This window comes from Capricornis sumatraensis, chromosome 4 (genome assembly GCF_032405125.1).
Source record: "Capricornis sumatraensis isolate serow.1 chromosome 4, serow.2, whole genome shotgun sequence".
NCBI classification, from domain to species: Eukaryota; Metazoa; Chordata; class Mammalia; order Artiodactyla; family Bovidae; genus Capricornis; species Capricornis sumatraensis.
The window spans coordinates 69,758,651-69,767,197 of NC_091072.1; the positions used below are offsets into that span (position 1 = coordinate 69,758,651).

The 8,547-nt window shown below is 37.8% G+C and overlaps 1 non-coding gene across 1 annotated transcript; it reads left to right on the top strand.

Moving 5' to 3' along the window:
- Nucleotides 1–8,112: 8,112 nt before the first annotated feature.
- On the top strand, nucleotides 8,113–8,185 carry TRNAW-CCA (transfer RNA tryptophan (anticodon CCA)). The gene has a single exon. It is a non-coding gene; the product is annotated as a tRNA-Trp (tRNA).
- The last annotated feature ends 362 nt before the right edge of the window (nucleotides 8,186–8,547 follow it).

An 8,547-nucleotide genomic window follows, 5' to 3' on the forward strand; every position in this document is an offset into this window, starting at 1 on the left:
TCAGTCGTGTTTAACTTTGTGCGACCCCATAGACAGCAGTTTGGGATTAGCAGATTCAAACTACTATATAAGTGATAGACCAATAAAAAGTACTGTCATACGGAATGGCACTTGGAACTATACTTAATATCCTGTAATAAACGATATGGGTGTGTATAACTGAATCATTCTGCTGTACACCAGAAACTAACACAATACTGTAAATCAACTATACTTCAATTTAAAAAAAAGGCTACCAGGAAACAAAGCCTTTCAGTATCATTAAGTTTGGGGCTAAAATATAAATCTAAGACAATAAATTTATTAATCTATGAAGTGGAATGAATTCATCCCACAGAGAAAACATATACATTTTAAAAGCTGTCTAAATACAAAGTGCAGAAGAATTGATGCTTTTGAACTGTGGTGTTGGAGAAGACTCTTGAGAGTCCCTTGGACTGAAAGGAGATCCAACCAGTCCATCCTAAAGGAGATCAGTTCTGAATATTCATTGGAAGGACTATTGCTGAAGCTCCAATACTTTGACCACCTGATGGGAAAGAGCTGACTTACTGGAAAAGATTGAAGGCAAAAAGAGAAGGGGAAAGCAGAGGAAGAGATGGTTAGATAGTATCACTGACTCAATGGACATGAATTTGAGCAAACTCTGAGAGATAGTGGAGAGATGCTGAAACTGAAACTCCAATACTTTGGCCACCTAATGCAAAGAGCTGACTCATTGGAAAAGACCCTGATGCTGGGAAAGATTGAAGGTGGGAGGAGAAGGGGATGACAGAGGATGAAATGGTTGGATGGCATCACTGACTCAATGGACATGAATTTCAGTAAACTCTGGGAGTTGGTGATGGACAAGGAGACCTGGCGTGCTGCAGTCCATGGGGTCTCAAAGAGTCAGACACGACTGAGCAACTGAACTGAACTGAACTAAATACAAATTTTAGATATATTTTGAAAAGAAAGCAAAACTCATGGGAGCTTCTTAAATTTTATATGTAAATTAGGAGGTCTGTAAGTCCAGGATCCCATAACAAATAGGCTGTATCAGATGCAGAAATAAATAAGATGAGAAAATCACAATGATTAAAAAAAAAAAGGCAAAAGAAATAAGGCTATAGGTAAGAAATTGCACAGTAACCATGAGTTACATCTGTTGAGAACTATGCTAAGTACATTAAAAGCATTATATTATTTAATTCTCTCAACAAAGTTATGCCATTAATTCCTCTCCCTCTCTCATTTTATAATGAGGAAATCAAATGAGTCTAGGATAAGGCCTGAAACTTGGCTCTTCTAACAAGTCCCCAGTGACGTTGATGCTCTGGTGTAGGGACCACACTTTGATAACCACTACTACAGGGCATCTCAACCCCTTTATTAAGAGCAATCACTTTTTCTTAAAAAGTAAAAATCCTATTGCTGGAATTATCTTGCCAAAGCAAATATATTGAGCCTCATGAATCATCAGGAAGTAATACCTATCATCGACAGTAATACCTATATACTAAAGGTTATCATTAGGATCATATAAAAGAAGAAGGATAATAATAATAAAATAGCAAAAAACAATATGTAGTGTCTGCTACATTTAGGTTCTTTTCCAAGTGTTTTAGTGATTATTTATTTAACATTCCCAACAACACTGGAAGGAGGTATAATTTGTAGTATCATGTTATAAATAATGAAGCTGAGGCAAAGAAAGATTCCAAAATGTGTTCAAGTTACGCACCTATGGAGTGAAAAGCCAGGAGATGGACCCAGAAGACTTTGACCATGTGGATCACAACAAACTGTATAAAATCCTTAAGAAGATGGGAGTGCCAGACCACCTACCTGTCTCCTGAGAAACTTGTATGTGGGTCAAGACACAACAGTGAGAACTAGACATGGAACACTGATTGATTCCAAAATGAGAAAGGAGTATGACAAAGTTGTATATTGTCACCCTGGCTATTTAATTTCTGTGCAGAGTACATCATGCAAAATGCCAAGCTGAATGAATCACAAGCTGGAATCAAGACTGCTGGGAGAAATATCAACAACTCAGATATGCAGATGATATCAGTCAAATGGGAGAAAGTGAAAAGGAACTAAAGATGAGGGTGAAAGAGGAGAGTGAAAAAGCTGGCTTCAAACTCAACATTCAAAAACTAAGATCATGGCATCTGGTCCCATCACTTCATGGCAAGTAGAGGAGGAAGAAGTGGAAGCCGTGACAGAAGTGGAAGCAGTGACAGTGACCTTCGGGAAAACCACTGCAGATGGTGACTGTAGGCACGAAATTAAAAGACACTTACTCCTTGGAAGGAAAGCTGAAACAAAACTAGACAGCAGATTCAAAAGCAGAGACACCACTTTGGCGACAAAGGCCCACACAGTCAAAGCTATGGTTTTTCCAGTAGTCATGTATAGATGTGAGAGTTGGACCGTAAAGGAGACTGGGTGCTGAGGAACTGATCCTTTCAAATTGTGGTGCTGGAGAAGACTCTTGAGAGTCCTTTGGACTGCAAGGAGATCCAACCAGCCAATCTTAAAAGAAATCAACCCTGAATATTCATTGGAAGGACTATTGCTGAAGCTCCAATACTTTGACCACCTGATGGGAAAGAGCTGACTTACTGGAAAAGATTGAAGGCAAAAAGAGAAGGGGACAGCAGAGGAAGAGATGGTTAGATAGTATCACTGACTCAATGGACATGAATTTGAGCAAACTCTGAGAGATAGTGGAGGACAGAGGAACCTCTGTCCATGTCCAGAGAAACTATGGCATGCTGCAGTCCATGAAGTTGCAAAGTCAGACATGACTTAGTGACTGAACAATAATCCTAAGAGCAAATGTGTAACCTCTATAACTAGGTTACTTCTCTGTCTCAAAGGGGTTGTTGTAGGGAGAGCTACAACTACTATTTATTCTTATTGTCAAATCATTATCATTATTACGATAGTAGAATGGGAGTTAGGGCTAAAGCAGTATAAAGAACAATATACTGGGATCAGAAGACCAGGGTTGGGGGTCACAGATCTATCAGAAATGGTGTGACTCTGGGCAAGTTACTCAGCCCTTAGTGAAACAGAAACCCTATCAGCTATCCCACAGGAATATCAGGACAACTAAATTAGACAATGGTTAGAAAGTTCCCTATGATCTGTTGTTGTTGAGTCACTAAGTCATGTCTGGCTCTTTGCCATCCCATGGATTGCAGCATGCCAGGCTTCCCTGTCCTTCACTATCTCCTGGAGTTTGCTTAAACTCATATCCTTTGAGTCAATGATGCCATCCAATCATCTCATCCTCTGTAGTCTCCTTCTTCTGCCCTCAATCTTTCCCAGCATCAGGGTCTTTTCCAATGAATCAGCTAGTCGCATCAGGGACCTAAAGTATTGGAGCTTCAGCATCAGTCCTTCCAGTGAATATTCAGGGTTGATTTTCTTTAGGATTAACTGGTTGGATCTCCTTGCAGTTCAAAGGACACTCAAGAGTCTTCTCCAGCACCGCAATTTGAAAGCAGCAATTCTTTGGTGCACAGCCTTCTTTATGGTCCAACTCTTACATCTGTGTGTGACTACTGGAAAAACCGTAGCTTTGACTGTACAGACCTGTGTCAGCAAAGTAATGTCTTTGCTTTTTAATACGCTTTCTAGGTTCGTCATAGCTTTTCTTCCAAGGAGCTAGCATCTTTTAATTCCATGGCTGCAGTCATCGTCCACTGTGATTTTGGAGCCCAAAATAGTAAAGTCTGTCACTGTTTCCTTTTCTTCCCCCATCTATTTGCCCTGAAGTGATGGGACTGGATGCCATGGTCTTCATTTCTCGAATGTTGAGTTTTAAGCCATCTTTTTCACTCTCCTCTTTCACCTTCATCAAAAGGCTCTTTAGTTCTTCTTCATTGGTGGTATCATCTGCGTATCTGAAGTTATTGATATTTTTTCTGGCAATTTTGATTCCAGCTTGAGCTTCATCTAGCCTGGCATTTCGCATGATGTAGTCCGCATATAAGTTAAATAAGCAGGGTGACACTATACAGCAGTTCTTCTTCAGTGGTGGGGAGAAATGTGCTGTGGAAGCAGCAATGATCCAAGTGCCTTTAAAATGGGCCAGTTTTCACTATTTCACATACATATCACATTATCACAGGTTCCTAATTCTAGGCTTACAGACTCAAGTTTTTACTCCCCTCTCTGAAATTAATTAAATGCTCTTTATGACCTTGGATACACTCGTCCTTCCACTCAATTCCTTTTATTTACCCCCTTATAAAAAGTAAAGCTTAATTTTTCACATTGATTTGGTTATCCCTTTTTTCCATTGTGATAAAATACACATAACGAAATTACCATTTTTAACCAGTAAAATATTTTATTGTGGTTGAATATGCGTAACTTAAAATTGATCACTTTACCAGTTTTTAAGTGTACAGTTCTGTACTTAGACTACTCTAAGTACCTCATACTATGTTTGTCGTTTATAGAGTATACTATATTTGCTGTTTTGTTTCTAAATTAAAACGCCTTCAAGGTTCATCCATGCTGTACCATGTATCAGAATTTCACCCTTTTTCAAGGTTAAATGATATCCCACTGTATATACATACCACATTTTGTTTATCTCTTCATCTGTTGACAGACATTTGGGCTGTTTCCACATTTTGGTTATTATGAGTAGTGCTGCTCTGAGCATTGGTTGTACAAAAATCTGTTTGAGTTCTCACTTACAATCACCTCCAGTTAAAGATAACCTTATCCTGGGCCTCAAATATTTTTAAAAACAATTTTTCAAATTACAATGTCTGGCACAAAAAATAATCATATTCACAGGGAGTCAAGAGAACATGAATGAGAACCAGCAAAAACAAAAGCAGAACCCAGAAATAGATTTAAATACCTATGCCCATCCGACTTTTGGCAAAGATGCAAAGGCAACTCAAAGGAGGAAAGACAGTATTTTCAACAAATAAGCTGAAGCAACTGGAGATCCATAACCCAAAAAATGAACCTCAAGTTAGTCTCAGATGTATACAAAAGTTAACCTAAAATGGGTAATGGCTTTAAATATAAAACGTAAAGTTATAAAACTTTTAGGAAAAAAAAGAGAAAAACTTCAGGATCTAGGGCAAGGCAAAGAGTTCACAAGCTTGATAGCAAAGGCACTATTTATTTACAAACTGATAAACTTTATTTCTTCAACATTTAAAACTTTTTCTCTGCAAAAAACCCAAGTAAAAGAATGAGGAGACACTGGGAAAAATATTTGTATAGCACATATATAACAAAGGACCCATATCTAGAATATATAAAGAATTTGCAAAACTCAACAGTAAAAAAAATATATTATCCAATTAGAAAATGAGTAAAGACATGAAAGACATTTCACTGAAGAAGACATACAGACGGCAAACATTCAGCATCATCAGCCGTGAGAAAAACGCAAATGAAAACCACAATGAGATGTCACTACACATCTCCAAGAATGGCTAAGAGAAAACACAGTTACAACATCCAAATACTAGCGAGAATGTGGAGGAAGGAGACCACTCAACATTGCTGGTAGAAATGTATTATAAAATGGCACAGCCATCCTAGAAAACAATCTGGCAGTTCCATATAGAAGGAAACATGCAAATACCTCATAGTCCAGCAATTGTACTTCTGGGCACTTATCAAAGAGAAATCAAAACTCATATTTACACAAAAATCTGTACATAAATGTTTGAACAGCTTTCATAATATTCAAAAACTGGGGGAAAAAACCCCCACCTACTGGAAGAGGGAATGGTTAAACTGCGGGACATCATACCATGGAATGCACACTGCCGAGCAATAAAAAGGGACAGACTACTACATACAACCTAGGTGAATCTCCAGAGAATTAAGTTGACTCAAGAAAGACAATCACCAAAAATTAAACATTGTAGGATTTCATTTATACAACATTCTTAAGATGACAAAAATACATAGGACTTCTCTGGTGGTACAGTGGAAAAGAATTCGCTTGCCGATGCAGAGGACGTGGGTTTGATCCATGGATCTGGGAGATTCCATGTACCATGGAGCAACTAAGTCTATGCACCTCAACTACTGAAGCCCACGTGCTTAGAGCCTGTGTTCAGCAGTGAGAGAAGCCACTGCAATGAGAAAGCCTGCCTACCTAACCAGAGAGTAGTCCCACTCGCCACTAGAGAAAGCCTGCACGTAGCGACGAAGACCGGTGCAACAAATAAAAAAATTAACCAAAATATGGAAATGTAGAACACATTGGTGGTTGCCAGGGTTAAAGAGGGTGTGGGAACAGGAGGGATGTGGGTGGGATTATAGAAGGACAACATAAGTGATCCTTGCTGTGGTGGAATGTTTTGAAGTTTGACTGTGTTAATGTCCATATTCTGGTTGTGATGTTTTCCAAGATGTTGTCATATGGAGAAAATAAGTAAACAGTATGTGGGATCCCTTTGTATTAATTCTTACACATGTGGGTCTATAATTTTCATAAAACAAAAAGTATAATTTTAAAGATTACATATGTGGCTAGCATCCTATTTTTGCTGGACCAAGCTGCTGTATGAGAATCTGTAGGATCCCCTGAGGTGGAGACTTAATATCACATGAATATGAACCATAATAGATGCTTTATTTAACTGAAAGCAATTTAAAATTTTGTATCTTATTCCTGATCTTCACTAATAATGTATTTAAATGATTAATGTAAACCAAGTATCATTAATGTTTTTTCAATATCTTACTTGCCATTTTCATTTTTACTTTTAAAACTGGAGGATTATTTATAAATCTAACTAGTAACTTCTACTTACATGTTTTTACCATAGGTTTACTTGCTGCATCATGATGGTCTTCTTTTACTTTTACCAGCCAGTTCCTCTTATGATATTCTTCTCTTGAGCAGCTGTTGATTTTGTATCCCTTTAAGCCGATCATAGTCATGATACTGGTATCATCTTGGAAGGCACTACATTTCTTCAACATGGGATTTTTGGTTGCATACTTATAAGCATCTGCAGTAAGATCGTGCCAACTGTAATCCACAAGATTTACAATTCCCACAGGGAAAGTAATGTTATACACAGCATATTTCTTCAATATCTCCTCAAGTTCATACAGTATTTCAGCAGCAGTGAATTTGTATTCTTCAAATAGAGACTTTTGCAGTTGTAGTTTGGAAAATTTTAAATTAGTAGATAACATAGAAACACTAGAAGTTTGTGAGACACTAGATGAGATGAACTCATCTTTCTCCCCAGATTCAGCTACTGTAGAAAATCTTGCTTTCTCTAGTTCTTTAAATATACTCCTTGTAGGACTGTAAAAAACACATATGAACTTTAAAGATATTTTATACTTTTTAACCTAGTAATGGTATAATAAAAAACTATAAAATCTATGCATAAAATTGCTAACTACAGCATTATTTTTGATATAGAAAAAAAGGAAAAGAATTGAAGGCCTTATAGAGATATAGTTAAGTAAATAATGCCATACTCATACAATAGGTCGGAGAAGGCAATGGCACCCCACTCCAGTAGTCTTGCCTGAAAAATCCCATGGCGGAGGAGCCTGGTAGGCTGTAGTCCATGGGGTCGCTAAGAGTCGGACATGACTGAGCGACTTCACTTTCACTTTTCACTTTCATGCATTGGAGAAGGAAATGGCAACCCACTCCAGCGTTCTTGCCTGGAGAATCCCAGGGATGGGGGAGCCTGGTGGGCTGCCGTTTACCAGTTCACAGAGTCGGACACGACTGAAGCAACTTAGCAGTAGCAGCAACATACAATAGGTAGCCATAAAAAATTGTTTGGAAAATTACTCTTAATAACTTGGGGAAATTTTTATGTTATAATATATAAAAGTATACATAATTGCATGTGTAGAAAGATCTCAAATGTATTATACATATATATATATATATATATAAAACATATCTGGCATTAAAAGGACTAAGCAAATGCCGACCCAAAAGCAAACATTGTGAGATTATAGAAGTCAACTTTTATTTTCTCTTTTTATATTTTTCTACATGAACATTTATTATGTTTATACACAGAAGATAAAAACCAATATGTTTTTCAATATATGTTTATTCAATTGTTTAATTATAAGATGTCTTCCCTGGTGGCTCAAAGGTTAAAGCATCTGCCTCCAATGCAGGAGACCTGGGTTCGATCCCCAGGTCAGGAAGATCCCCTGGAGAAGGAAATGGTAACCCACTCCAGTATTCTTGCCTGGAGAATCCTATGGATGGAGAAACCTGGTAGGCTACAGTCCACGGGGTCAAAAAGAGTCAGACACGACTGAGTGACTTCACTCACTTACTTACTTACTTAATTATAAGATAAGACACAGATCACTTCTTTTAGAAACCCTTCCCTGAATTTCTTGGTCTACATTTTCTGTGTTCCTGTAGCCCACTCTACACACTCTTATTAGATGTTACTTTCATGGAACAACAGAGCGGTTCCCAATATGAAAAGGAGTACGTCAAGGCTGTATAGTGTCACCCTGCTTATTTAACTTCTATGCAGAGTACATCATGAGAAAAGC